A 15,377-nucleotide genomic window follows, 5' to 3' on the forward strand; every position below is an offset into this window, starting at 1 on the left:
TTAGTGAATAATTATCGTATTTATATTTTAGTGCGTGGAAAAATTGAGTAATATATAACATTGAATCATCGTGTTTATAATTATGTTTTATACATGAAAATATCGGAAATGTTTTCCTAATTTTAAGGAAGAAGGACAGTGTTATTTTAATTTGATAAATTAAGCGAAAAGTATTGGACTTGTGAAGGAAAATTCCCAAGTGAGTACCTTAAAGAATATTGATTACTTACGAAACGTCGACGAGTAAAGTTGTCTCAGCAAACAGTAAAACAAAGAAAGCTAAAGTAAGAGTTCATAGACAGACAGACATACTGAAGAGATGGAACAAAAATCCAAGATTGTTTTCTCCTTGGTTTAGCTGAAGAAAGCATCGAATGTTCTTTACCAGTTTTGTATGCTTAAGCATAATTTCTACAAATAAGGAAGCAATCTGTTGATATGAAAGCAATATTTATCTTGAGAAATCGATAACACAAAGGAATTTTTTTCCAATACAAGTAAATCAGAAATTTAATAGTAGATGCATTAAGTAGCAATTTAAAGATCAATGCATAAAAACGCTTCAACTTAAAACCTTTAAAATAAGTCCAATTTTTAATGAAAAAGTACTATTCGGCCCTCAATAATCTATCATAACAATATGCATATTTCTTACCGAATTTATTTATCGTTCGGCATTAATATATTTACTTGGAAAAGTATAGTATATTATTAAGAAAAACTCATAGGATATGAAATTTTTTTATATAAAGAATCAAAAAAATTTTAATATTTTTATATTTTCTCGACGTTTAGGCTTCAGTTTTGTGATCTAATTCATTAAAATTTCTCTGAAAATAGACAGTTTTTTCTATAATTATTGTGTTATTTTCTTGGAATTATCGATAAAATTATATAACACCTAAATAATTTTATACAAAAAGATATTTTTAATTAAAAGTATGAGATCTTATGGCTATAAACTGTATAAAAATAAAAACACAATTTAAATTTTAATTAGCAATTAATTTATATGAAACGATAACAGTTTGGAAAACAATTATACAGGAAAATGTACAGTACATTCCACTTGGACACAACTAAGCCAAGCGGGCATTATTGGATCCACTCAATTTATCTAAAATTTGACCGGACTGCATAACCGACAAAAGCAGGAAACAATATAGCTACAGAAGCTTTGGATTACGGGAGTGTACTAGCCTCTGATTCATATTATTTCTGAAAAATGGGGTGAAGAATATGTTTTCCTGATTAGACCACTCGGCTCACTTACTCATCCAGATGCCTGTTCCTGCCTACCTAAGTAGGAATTGGCTTACACCACCGTGAACTAGACCAGTATCTTTGAAGAAGGTAAACAACTGGACATATTTTTAGAGCTTCTTGTCTACACCTTTTTCATCGTCAACTGTTAGGTACCTTTTGGATGAAAGCTACTATCAAAAACTTTTATGTCCTTAGGTATTTTATCCATGAAAACATTCTTCTTTTTTGCTTCAGAGCACTTTTCAATAAGCTAGTAACATAAAAGAATGGGAGATAGATACAAAATATAATAGTGTTTTTTATATTATATTTGAAGTCTTACATTCCTTCAAATTTTATATATCATAGTAATAATAAATAATATAAAAATGACTGTATTTCATACATATTATTGAAAATTATATAAGTAAAATTCATACTCTATATAAAAATAAGCAAATGAAATATTAAACGTATGATATCAAATATGTTTATTTGTAAAATTCGAATGGATGGTAAACAAATGAAAAGTTTATATACAAATGGATTGTGAATAAATATATAGAAGTTTTGAAATATGATAGAAAGTAGGCCTATAAAATAAAATAAAATAAATCTAGTATCAGATTTCAAAATGGAAGATGAAAAAGAGGAAGGATTTCTTTGATTTTTTGGTGCTTTTTATTAATGATGAACCAGAAGTCCGAAGAGTTACGAGAGTGCCTTGCAAAAGTTACGATAGATCTTGTAGTTTAGGCAGCCGTAAAGATCTAAGGAAGAGGAGAAAGAGCAAAAATGATCTCATTTTTCTTTCATTTGGAGACATTAGAAATCGTACCAGGTGTGGGATTTTGGGAAGTATCGGAGGGAGTGACGAGTAAGGTCGAGACTGAAGGCTAAGAATATGAAGGTCTTTAGGATATTCAGGCAAACGTGATTAGAATCGGGGAGTTAAAATGGGATTGAGGTTGAGAGTAATTTCGATTTCAGAACTAAAAAGTGAACAGAAATCGTTGTTCCATTCATAAGCCTTCAGGAGGAAGGGAGGTTCTACGGATGAGGGGACGAGACTTTGGAAGTTTGAGGAGATTGTGTAGAGAAATAGTATGAGCCGTTGAGTTCGAGAAATTTTAAATTGGAGAATATATTAATGAGATTAGATGGCAGTGGATGAACAGTGATTGAAATCAGTCAGAACAGCATCTCGGATTTTACGGTTTACGATGAAAAGAGAAGTATCAAGAGCCAGTTTAATAAGATGATGCCTCTGGGACTTTTTGTAAATACTTTTTCTCTTCGTACGAATATGGAAGATTGTACCCGAGACAAATTAAAAGTGGGAGGAGTGTCAGAGGAGATCAAAACGGCGATGAAGTGATCAGAAGCGAATAGAATATCAACTCTGCCAAGTAAAATAAATGTTCTTATAGATTTCCAATTACGAATGATTAAAGGAATAGAAAATTTTAAATAATTCGAATATTATAAAAGAGCTTCTTGTCTCGAAAATTGTAACTAATTCTATAGTATTTGAAATATTAGTTTCAATTCGAATATTATTCGAAAATATAAAAACACTCAAAGACAAGTTTATATTTCTATTTATTTTATTTTTCTTAATTGTTACAAAAATTTTTGTATCTTAAAAATAAAAAAATAAGACTTTTAAGTCATTTTATTGTCGGTATTTGGCCAAGTCCAACGAACTTTTTAAATTGTTCTCTACAAATGTTATTTTACGTCTTTTAAATTTTGTTTTTTAAGGTATAAAAAGAGAATGACAAAAAATAAATACAGGAAATCCTCGAAATTCAAGGGACGAAGTAATCGCGACATCGAATTATCTGAGATTTACGTATTTCTGTACAATATGCCAAATGCCAAAAAACTGGTGTAATTTATTAAGCAAATGGAATACGGCGGCTACGTATACAAAACGTTATTTTTGTTATTTAATATAAACAAACTCAGCCAAATATAGTAGTCTTGAGCCCTATAAATATCTCAATTTGCTACTCGTAGCCCAATGTCTCAATCCCGAAACCCAGCCGCATTTTATTACATAAGAAAAATAAAGGGTAGACCACGGGTAAGGTGACTCCCTTTGCTTTTACAGTAGTATATTTTCATATACTACTGTAAAAGCAAAGCCATATTGACCAGATTAGAGTTGTTCTCAGTCTGTTGTTCTCTTATAGTATGAAGACACTTTAATAATTTGTAACAAATATTTTTGACCCTCCCGTAAATGTAAGATCTGGACCAAATAGCACCTCGCTGATTGTCTTGTGAGAGGACACAATTAAAATTAAATAAATGCATTACTTTAGTTCTTATATTCGAAAATGTAGTTGAATTAAGGATCTAGAATTAAACACAGTCTTTATTTACTAATATTTTTATATTATCGTGAAAAATTCTTCGAAATAAAAGAGCATTTATATAACATAAAACACGAGTCAAAGATCGAAACATCGAAATCATTTTTTTTTATAATTCAATATAATCTGTGTAATATAGCTTCATAAAATAAATTCAACAAGATTGTTTCTGAGTAACCTTTCACTTGAGCAATCACGTCTAAACTACATCTAAGTAAAAACATGTTCTGGTTACTGTTATGTAGCTTTTTGACGGTCTGTTTCTCATGAGTCTTGTTCTACAGACTATCACGCCCAATCGATTTCTACAAAATGATAGTACTTTCTATTGTCTTAATTGCTTTTGATATACAATTTGTCAAGTTCAAGAGCCATTCAGCTTCACTGCTTTGTTGTATGCTCGAGAAATCAATAACAGCACGCGACTTCTACTTATTAAATATTTATAAACATGTTTAAATTTTTATGTTTCTATGATATTTTCTATAAAGTTATATATAATATTTATTGATATAAGCATTTATATTATATTTTTAATTTTTTGTTTCGGCTATATATTATACGGAGATATATAATAAACGTAGAAAGACTTAACTCGCTACATAATAAACAGAATAAAATATGTAAAATTTAAATTTTATTAACAATGTTTTCAACAATAAATACTTTCGTGAATATTTTACAAAATAATACATTTAAAATTCATTAAAACATACAAAAAGTAATTGAATGTATAAACTTTAAATTGAACTGAAATTAAATACATTTTCTTTTTAAAACTTTAAATAATCGTTATAATTATTTTATTTTATATAATTCTGTCGAAATTACTTTAAATTTATAAATTAGAGCATTTTATTTTGGAAAAGTATTTTCTAAATATAATTTTACTTGTATTACGTGAACCGCTTCTTTAATATCTAATTAAAGCTGATATCCAATTATGGTTTTTGTTATATTTGTTTGCACAAGAAACTTTTTGTTTTTCGTTAAGCATCTTTCCAATAGATGAGTAAAGTAGATGATTCCCGGGTGCTTTATGTTCTTTACTTAAATCTTCCGAACAACTTCCGAAGTCATTAACTCTGCAAACGCTTTTTATTATTCGACACAAACAACTTTTCGCGTGGCACTAACTTTACTTAAAATGCTGAATAAAGTACCAATAACCTTTACAAAATATCAAAAACTTTCTCTAGATTTCTTCTCAAATTTTTTTAACCAGGATCCTATTTTTTTCTACAATGTTTTATGTAGAAATTTAAATATTAATTGCAAATAATTTCTTTACTTTTAATTAAATTTGTATTTATATTCACCTTAACAAAAACAATTATTTATTGTAGCCTATAGACTTATAAATTAACCGTAAAACTTATCTGGTAAGCTATACGGGATGTTCACTTAGGCGGTCTTTCCAGCATTGCATGAGTATATGCATATGATGCATTAGTTCCATTGATACGCTTTCAGTAAAATAAATTAATTCATTAAAGGCAATGTATAAATTTTTTAAACATGTAAATAAAATAATGCAATTTTGATAAATCACGTAGCGAAACGATGAAGATCCACTAAAGCTGGGATTTAAGTTATTGTGTGTAGCATCTGGTGTTAGGCGTGCAGCAAAGTGACATCAATTTGACATCATATCCACGCTAGGAAAGCTTTGCGAGTTGAAAAAACTCAACTTTTCTGAAGTCATTACGTTCTTTGACTTGTGTCTAATCATTCCGAATCCGAAATTATATCATGTGATACCTGTCAAAGATGAACAATATGGCCGATGATGAGAAACTAATAGAAAAATGGTTTGAAACACTTGAAATCTCGCTTCGTGAGTAACGGAAAGTGAGAAAATAGCTGAAAATCGATTCATTTTGTTTGATATTAAAAGTACACAGCTGATAGCAGAACAGTTTTTGTTTACAAGCTACAAAACATTGCCACTTGATGGCACTAATCGATGCTGAAACTTAAGTTGGTTGAACTCGCGAAGGTTTTAATTTCATACATATACCCATACATAGAATGTGTGAAGCAGCGAGGCAATGTGGACTGCATCGAATTTCACATCACCATTATGTACACTCATTAAACTGCTATGTGCAACTGACAAAACTTGCAACAGAAGATGAGAAACAGTGATTTAACTAGTGCAACATAATGCTAAATTTATGCCAGGACGAACCACAACGTCGCTTTGAGCACGTTTTATGGACTGACGAGGCCGTCTTTTTCCGAAAAAGAGTTTGTAAATGTCATAATATGCAACCACCGGGCACAATGTGCTTGGTGATGCACGCTAAATATGTGACACCACGTATGTTTTTCACTAAACTTCTGGTATGGTATCTGGAGTAATCAGGTTATAGGTCCCGTATTCGTCAGCGGAGCCTCAACTTGTGACCACTACCTTAATTAATATCTTACAGACGACAGTGAAGGAATGGCTCGATGACTTGCCGTTGGAATCGGCGGGATGGCACTCCAGCTCGTACCAACAATTTGCTACGATGACCCAGCATTATCACGTGATGTTGGTAAACTGCAGAGACGAATATGAGAGGCTTGTACTGTAGTGATACCGGATAAGATACGTGTCACCCATAGCGCCATTCTCAACCGTTTACATTTTTCTATTGCTTCTAAAAACAGTCATACTATATAAAACAATGTATGTATTAAAAAATATAGCAAAATAAATCTAATTGTATGTTCATTACTTTATGCAATGTTGGCTTTTATTCTTTATAATCATAGATTCTTTGTACGTTAAGCTAAATCTTTCAAAAAATAAGATTCTTTTCCGTTATCCTTGTGCACGGGTGAGATGGGAAAATTTATGTATTGTCTTTAAACTACCGCGGAATTAGCATATACATGTTCGTTTTTTTGAATGAATTAATTTATTTTACTGTAAACATCGCAGTGAAACTAATGTACCACACGGTGTACTCATGCAATGCTGAAAAGAAATCTTTTCCGCCTGGATAAATGTCACACTGAATACCCTGTAGAGTGCAATAAAATAAGCTATACGTAAATAGCAATTTTAAAATAAAGATTTTTATTTTATTAAATAATAGATTATAATTAATAAACCATTGCATATGTGATAATGAGAATAAATCACATTTCAATAGGCCTATTTCTTTAAAAAATTCAAAAATAAATTTAGGCATTTGATTAAAGGCAAGAAAAAGTATTCAGCTCCTGCAATTTGCTGTATATTAATGTAAACTAATTAATAATTAACTATGTTGATTAATTAAATTAACAGAAAATTAAATTTATTTCATCTTAATGGCTATTTTTAATAATTATATTAATAAGTTCAGTTATGTCTCTCATAGAACAAGAAGAATAAAAACATAACAACCGTAACTTAAGTTTTATTCTGCATAAATTTGTTAAATAAGTTACACTTAGAATTAAAAAAAAAATAGTCTTGTATACATTTTATTTTAATGCTAAAATTTCTAAATAATTACATAGATTTTTAATAGGATTAACATCGTAATTTAATGAAAATATATCCTGAAAATGTATAAAAATTTTATTCTCTTACAGTAAAAGTGTCCTGATTATAATTACTCATAAAATATACTATAAAAGAACTTAAAACTTATAAATTTCTTCAACTTTTTAAATTTAACTACGCTAGAATAAACACGTTTTCTCATATCACTATCTCAATAAAATTAAATTTTCTGCTCCAAATACTTTGAAATCCTATATAATTCCCATGAAACCATTATTATAATTTAATTCAAAATAACTTTAACAATTTTTAATTTAAGTTTAAAAAGTCACATGACTTCTGGTCCAGACCGGAAATTCGTATATATTTAATTGGGTTCTCCGGCACCTGTACTTTCCATAGCTTATCTCGATGTTAGTAGTGTATTGCCCCTGTATATCATACTTCTCCTGATAACAACCGAGTCATGCCGGTGATCTATCTAACTCCTTCTCGAGAGTAACGAAGGATAGACAATGGAATGTATAAGTCGACAATTTCAAAATTTTAGCCCAACAATTTTTGAGAAATGCGTTTTTTAAACCCATTATTCTGCATTACTTCTATAGGATGTGATGTCTATATTAGAGATACATAAATAAAGACTGGCTCAAACATCACCATTTGTGTGTTTCAAGTAAGAATTGTGAAGTGAACAGCGTGTTTTCTTTTACAAAATTAATGGAATTGTGGTAAAAAATGAGAAATTGTTTCAATAAAATAGAAATGTGAACTTTACATGGACTTTTGGCCTTAAGAAATTCGAAATTATGAGAGCAATCCGAATTCATTCTTGAGATATTACGAATTTAATTACTTATTAAATATAGATTATAATTAAAATATTAATACAGTATACATTCTTTAAATTTTATTAACTAATTCGTGTTTTATGAATAATTTAATTTGCATGATTCGTTTAATTAGATGGAGTTATTTATAATATTAAATGCATACAATATTGATTAAAAGTATTATAGTAGACTTATATATATATATTATACTTAATTAAATGGTTAATTTATTGTTAAAATTATGAGCTAATTATTTCAAATATATTTGTAAATAGTCATATAATTAGATACGATAGTTATTTGGAATAATGAACTTAATTTATTTATTTTTCAATACGAAAGTAATGCTTAGAAGCAATATTATCATACTGTATGACCCTTTGAAAGAATACACTTCAAAGAATATATTGCGCATGCAAAGTTACGTGATTATAAACAATATAATTTATAAAACATGATCAAGTTTGAAGTTAAATATAATAAAATTTTACACGAAAATAATTTTAATTGCATAATACAATAATTACATATCGAATTATAACATATATCAATTTACATTATTCACGAGTAGATATTAACGTACAAAATGAAACACGATCAATCTTTTAACTACAACTACTCTCTAATTACTAACTTCTTAATTACTGTTATTGGTATAGAGTTAAGTATAATCGATAGAAAATAATAAACAAGCTGAAACAGAAACCTAAAGAAAGAAAACGTATCTAGAAGCGAAAGAGTTAATATGTTATCTAATGTTTTACACAAGTTTTATTCTTTTTTAAATATAAAAAAAAAGAGTGCTTACGATAAATCATGTCTAGATAGTTAGAAGCAAACAAGATAAAATAAAAGAGACGTACAAAATATCCTCATTCAAGATTATATGGTTACACATTAAAAGTACAAATAAGTAATCCTGTTTTCGCCATTACCGAAAAAATAAAGATCATTAAAGTGTACCATTAATACTTCTTAAGACAAATTTACTTGTCATTACTAAAGGAGAAGTGGCTATTCAGTTCTTGCCTCATCAAGGACTAAACGAGGACATTGATTTGTAATAAATGCGCTTTATTCTTTAAATGTTCCTTGTATTCTCTCGGAGATGTAATTGAACTAAGAAATTCTCCTTTTACTTACTCGGTTTCGTCATGGATTAGAAACTTCGCATCAATTTTTGTTAAGAAGAAAACTACTTTCTACACATTAAGTTTTACTTTAATATAGAATAAAAATGGATTAAGTTCTTATAAACTCTTAAGTTAATAAAGTTGAATAATGTAGTTTAATATTATTTTTATGTTTTTAAAACTAAATCTTTTGGATTATTCACTTCGTTTGTTCAATATTAACGAATATATATTTTAAATTACGTATTAGGAAGATAATTTCCGCTACAAATTAAATAATTAATGCCATGCTTCAGTAGGTAAACATAATTAAGATTCAGTTCTTTTGTAAAGGGAAAATAAGTAAATTATTGTGCGAGAATATTGTATCTAAGAACCCAAAAGTTAAGTTGTTATCGTGTTCTTTTTCTCGTTGGATTTTGGTTGTTTTTGTACTGATGCCTTCGGGGACGTTTTCGTGGGAAAAAAGGGAGGAAAATACAATATGGCTTAAGTCCTGTAAGACTGTCAGTTGTCCTTCCTTCGATAAAATGTCAAAATTTTCCACGTCGATTTTCATAAACGACGTCTCACATTACCCATCATTAATTAGTTTTAAACATTATTAACATTTTTTTATGTATATTTATAAATAAAATTTATATAAATATATATTTTTTCAATCAGGATAAACCGAAGAATGCTAGCAAATTTCAATCATTATTCCCAAATAACTACACAGGGCTATTGTTGAATGTGACGATTATTACTAGTGTTACGGAGCAATCTTAGTAGCGTTATGTTTCCTTTATAATAGTAGACAATATAATATTTTAAACTTGTAAGATTTTACTTAGTAGGGCATAGAGATAATTTTATCATTTCGATACATTTTATAAAAAGAAAATAATAAAAGCAAAATCAATAAACACTGAAAAATAAATATAGATACTATCTTATTTATTCCATAGACTTAATAAAATTTTCTCTTTTAACAATCTTTTTCCTATTAAAAAACCTCATTGAGAATATATTCTATTATATTTTTATTATTTGTAGATATTTGCCATTCAATTTTATATAAATTTTCCTCACGTTCTTTTGTCATTCTTGAAGAGTAGCACTGGAATTTCATTTTGATTTAAATTCCCTTATCTTCTCAAACTGTCCTTCTTTATTGTTATTACCGAGAAGAATATATCATTCAATATAACATTTTTTATTTATTTCTATAAATTCTATTTAATCGTATATACTTCTAAAAAGCTACTTATTATAAATATATTTTTAACGCGAATTTATCTTATTGTTAATATTTCTTTTTTTACCTTAATTTTTTTTTCTAAATTTCTAGTTAAATCGTACACAATTCTAATATAAAAACAATATTTAAATTGTACAATAAATTTTTCATTGTCACGAAATTTATAAAAGAGTAAAAACTCTGCAAACTTTTTAATTATTTCATATTTTCTCAGAATATTTGGCAAGGCTTTTGGTTGAAAAGAATCACCTTTAAACTTTGATGAAAGAATTTCTTTAAAAGATCATTTTTATCAAATGCAGTGGAATTTCTAATTTTATGTTTTTAGATCAGTAAATGAGATGCTTGAAAGCTTTTACAATCGAACATTTGGAATTCTAATTAATGAATTCGAAATTCCGAAAAATCAAATGCGCAGAATTATCTCCAATAACTTAATGAGAAGTTTCGAATTATTCCATTTAAATGATGATATTTTAGAAATCCTATTCAAAGTTTTAATCGTATAATTCTAAAAGTTCCTTATCGCATTTAATTGATGAGATAAGGAAGGTAAAATTTGCAAAATTCTTGAATTAAACTTCAATTATAATTGTTTATTAATTGTTCTTTAGATAAGAATATATATACTGTATTTCCTACGATCGATTTTATTCGATACAAAATGAAAATTTGGTAATTTGAAATTTTTCGATCGAAGCATCAGTACCGCATGTCCAGACGGTCTGACTGCCATGTTTCGTGATTTATGTCCGAATTCATATTAGAAAGTGTCAATATTTAAAATCACCTGTCAAAACTTTCATGCAATGAAAAGAAACATTTCCAGTAGAAGCTGTATAAACGCAATTTAATAAAATGAAATTTGAACATTTTTAAATTGACATATTTATATTTCTTATACGCTTTAAATGTTATTCCGAATTAGGCCAACATAATAATACTATTTAGGGTATAAAAATTGTATTGTCTTTATGTAATATATAATAATTAAATATTAAGGAGTAAAGAGTAAGATGCGAGAAATATATCCTTTGAATAATATAAATCAATGTAGCAGTTTTGTTTACAATCAATCATCAATGCAACAGTTCAGGTATTATAGAAAAGCTTTATGTTCCAGTGATTGTTATCTTAATAAAACAAATATCTGAAAATATTTCTTTCGACGTCTTCCTGCCTGTCTGACTGTCCTTCCTTAATCTCGACAATGTAGCGAGATAGATGAAAGCTAAGACCAGAGGTGGAAAGTCTAATGGCAGTAGATCCCGAGTAATGTCAGAATAACGTTTGGTTTGCAACAGAAGTTACTTTATTTTAATTCAAAAATTTTATCTTGAAAGGAGTTAAATGGATGACCGGCACGACTCTATTGCTAGCAGGAAAGTACGATTTACAGGGGCAAGACACTGCTAATTTGTAGGTGGAGAGCATATATTTTAAATTAAATAAATTAAAAGAATATGATTAAAAACTGCAGCCCGGCATTGTGACGAGGACACAATAAAATAATTGCGTTAAGTTTTATATTTATTTTATTAAATAGATCGTTCCTTCAATAACTACTTAGTGTATAATTCTTATATAAATATATTCGCTTAAAATTCTTCGTTCAATAAAATTAAACATGTTATTTAGCATGCTAGATTAATTTTTTACAGTCTTAATAAATCCCTCCTCAACTTATTTAATATATAAAATAACAAATTTACTTCAAAAATTATATAAAATTTCCAAATAATACAGTGATTTGACCTAAATTATATCAACCCAAAAACATTGTCAATGTAAGAGATAACGACAGAGACAGATAATTTATTTTTTATTAATAGCTGATATATTTGAGATGAAAGAAGGATAGTATAACTATTCTTCTTTAAATGATTAATTAATTAAAATAATATGTATCTATAAAAAATATATTATTTTAATTAACTAAAGAGAGAAATAGATATAATTATCATTCTTGTTTTGTTTGTTAAAAAGTTACCATTGTTGATTATCATTCAATTATCTTTAATAATGTTAAGTTCTGATTATTAAAGGCACATTTTCACGCTCAAGAATTTCGACTATTATATTTATTTTATATTCTATGAGCACAGAACACAAACTTATAATAATTACAATAAATTACGTTACATTTCAAAAAATTTTCCATAATCCTACACAAAATACGAATTCTTTTACAAAACTAACGTTACTATTTGATCTTTTCATAAATTTCTTTTGACGTAGGCTATAACTATCAATGTATCATACTTAAATTTATGTAATTTATCGAATAAATAAATAAATATATAAGTATATCAGTTTTATAAATTACTAGAAGCTTGTGATACGATCCGAATAAACAATTTTCTATAACATATACATTATATACGTGTTTATATTATATAACATATGTGTACTGTTATATATATATATTATATATATATATATATATATAGTTATATTTATATATTATATATTTTTATAGATAACATTTTTAAAGAATTTCTCCATTATATTATTGATTCAAAATGAGTTTACGACTATTATTTTAAGAACTTATTTCCACCGTAGTTTTATCTTTTAAATGACACATTATTTAACTATAAAAATATTTAAAATCGTGCTTTTAATTCTATTTTTATTGCATTTTTTTAATCGTCTATTATTCTTCGTAGGTCCATACCCGTTGTTTCGTATCTCTTCGCAACGTTCCACATCTATATTGTAGTGTTACCAATGGCCAAGTGGATGAAATCATGAACATTGTTGGTGGTGGGTTCGGACCTCGTCAACTGGCTGGCCACTGAAATTTTCTAGGTTTTATTTCGGTTTATAAACCACATAAATAGAGGCAGTTTTCCTTAGAAAATCCTCCCGGGAAGGATCACCCAAGTCTCGTGTTGTAAACAAACAAATATATATTGTAATTTATATAAACGCTAGTTTTATATAAATTATTTAGACTTTAAATAATAATAACAATAAATGTTTTTAAAAATAGAAAGAATTCACTTTTATCGACTATTCGGAAGACGTTTAGACTTTTCTGGAAACGTATTCGATGTCCTTTTTCGACTTTATAATTTTGTTTTTTTCCAGGGTCTGCTTCTATTCAAACACTTCATGTCAGCGAGTCAATAAGGTCAACATAGCTTTATAATATTACATTATTTCAAAATTTTAAGTCAAATAAACGAATTTTATATCTTATTCTTTCTTAATAATCGTTAAAAATATAAAAATTAATGATAACATTTTGTTATTTTAATTACATCATCGCAGAATGCCTTGTATCAGCTATCTTTCCAATAGCAAAGTATGATGAACCTTGATGTAATATGTAGAAACTTACGTTATTTCCGTGTCTTGTGACTCTCCTGATACTATCTTCTGGTTGATACGTTCTTTGTCGAATAACTCTGCTGTGATTTGTGTAGATATTATTGGAAATCATCGGTGATAGTGATTGTTCTTATCACCTTCAATGTCATTTTCTTGTCCTCCTAACCAACGACTTTGGTTCGGTATTATCTTCCTTATGATATTCTTGAGAACACTCGAACTTGGAATAGATTTTCTCTTCGTGGATATTTATCGTACAGTAGTGTAACAAAGACTGTAACATTTGTATAGAATCAAAAACAGTAGTACATTGTAATTTAAGGGACGAATAAAGAATAAAGGTTAGAGCTTTGGAAATATCACTATCCGATAATTGAAACGAAAAATCTTGCTAAGTAAAAGCCTATAAGTTATTTATAGGTTAAAATATAATTAATATATATAACAATGTAAAAGTTAATTAACTAGTGCAAAGAGAAATAATTGCAGATTATATAGAATTAAATATACGACGAATTAAAAAGAATGCCGAGTGTCGAAATCATTGATGAATTTGAATTTAGTTATTCTTACATAAATCGAATAAGAGCGTGTCAATCGATCAACACTTCTAATAATAGAGCATTTATTGTCTGACAAAAGCTGACAATTTAATCAAATTTTCGTTCTATTGTATTTAAGTAAATTGCTTGTTAAATATTCATTCATTTAAGCGATAAAACATTAAAAGAATATTTCAATTTTGAATTTTTTTTTTAAGAAAATAAGCATTTGTAAAGTAACATAAATGTTTTATTTTTTTATTTAGCAAAGTTTTAAAAATTATAAAATATAAAAGTATTTGCAATAAGATTGATCGCCTACCCAATTAAGTATTAAAACTGTGAAACCTGTTAGATTCAATGGTACAGTACACCTATTTAAGTACAATTTCAAAACTGTATTTTAGTACAGTAAATATAAGAACAATAATTTATACCAAGGGTTGTTAGTAAACCTCGAGGGGTTAATCGATTTATCTGGGGAGCTGATAAATTACTAAAGGTCGTTTAAGAGTCGGTGTACAAATTTATTTCTATTATATTTAAACATTAAGTAAAAATAATAATAATAAGATATAATAATTGATACTGTACATTATTAAATTTTAATATAAGTTTTAAATTCATTTGCGTTTAATTTCTATAAGTTTTTACTTCTTTCTATTTCTTATTTGATATAAATATACAAAGTGAAATTAAAATATAACTGTAGAAAGGAATCGACAGGCAAAAACATTGGAAATCCCTTTATACACGTAAACGAACAATAAAAACATTTTTATCTTTTTGAAAATGATTGTAATGTTTTCAACTAGAATAGACTATCTGTTAAAAGGATATTAATGTTTTTGCTTCAAAACTGATTTTGTGATAAACTAAAAATTCTATATAATATGTTTGAATGACGGCAAATTCTACAAATCATACACTCTTGTATATACGATTATAAAAGCTAAATTTTGCACAGTTTATTACTATGTATAGGTTGTATATACCCAAAATATCCTTACAACAATTACAGTAAATCTTCTCCAAACATGTCTATAGCAACTGTGTATTCTTATAATGTCTATAGATATGTATATATATATATTTCGGAAGGGTTATTCAATTACTAACTTAATTAATGAGGATGAGAAATTTTATATCAGTTTTATTAAAATAAAAGTTTGTGAAACGT

The sequence above is a fragment of the Centruroides vittatus genome, unplaced genomic scaffold, assembly GCF_030686945.1.
Source record: "Centruroides vittatus isolate TY-2023 unplaced genomic scaffold, ASM3068694v2 contig_476, whole genome shotgun sequence".
Taxonomy (NCBI): domain Eukaryota; kingdom Metazoa; phylum Arthropoda; class Arachnida; order Scorpiones; family Buthidae; genus Centruroides; species Centruroides vittatus.